The following is a 579-nucleotide window of genomic DNA, read 5'->3' as shown; positions in this document are numbered from 1 at the left end:
GGCTACACCTGCTCCGTGGCCAGAGCCGATGGAGGTGGGCTCTGCATGTTTGCCCGAGGCAGAGCGTAGGAGAAGGAGGAATCTGAGCCTCTGCTCCTATTGTGGAGAAAGGGGTAATTTCTCTCCAACCTGCCCTCTAATAGGTGAAGAGGTGACAAGCCAGGGAGTTCTCCTGTGCCAACCCAAGTAGGATGCAAGATCTCCCCTCCTTTTCTGTCAGCTCAACCAGTGTGTTTTCCCATTAAAGTCCCTTAAATCCTCTAGCCCCTCACTCCCGTTAGCTTTGATTGATTCTGGAGCTGCACTGGCCACTGCATTACGCATTCCTTTGGTTCCCCTACAGTCACCCATTCCGGTTCGAGTTTTCTCTAAGACCCAGGCTACACGCCTGCCTCCTCATCGCCCCTGAGACTGTGCCATTGACCTGCTGTCTGACGCAGACCTCCCAAGAGGACATGTCTATCCCCTCTCCTTTGCGGAGACCGAGGCCATGGAGACATGCGTACAGAAGAGCCTCAAGCTTTTTTTCTTTTTTTTAAGAATGATGCGCCCCTGCATTGATTATCGAACTCTCACCGT

This window comes from Salmo salar, chromosome ssa20 (assembly GCF_905237065.1).
Source record: "Salmo salar chromosome ssa20, Ssal_v3.1, whole genome shotgun sequence".
Taxonomy (NCBI): domain Eukaryota; kingdom Metazoa; phylum Chordata; class Actinopteri; order Salmoniformes; family Salmonidae; genus Salmo; species Salmo salar.
This window is presented reverse-complemented; position numbering follows the sequence as displayed.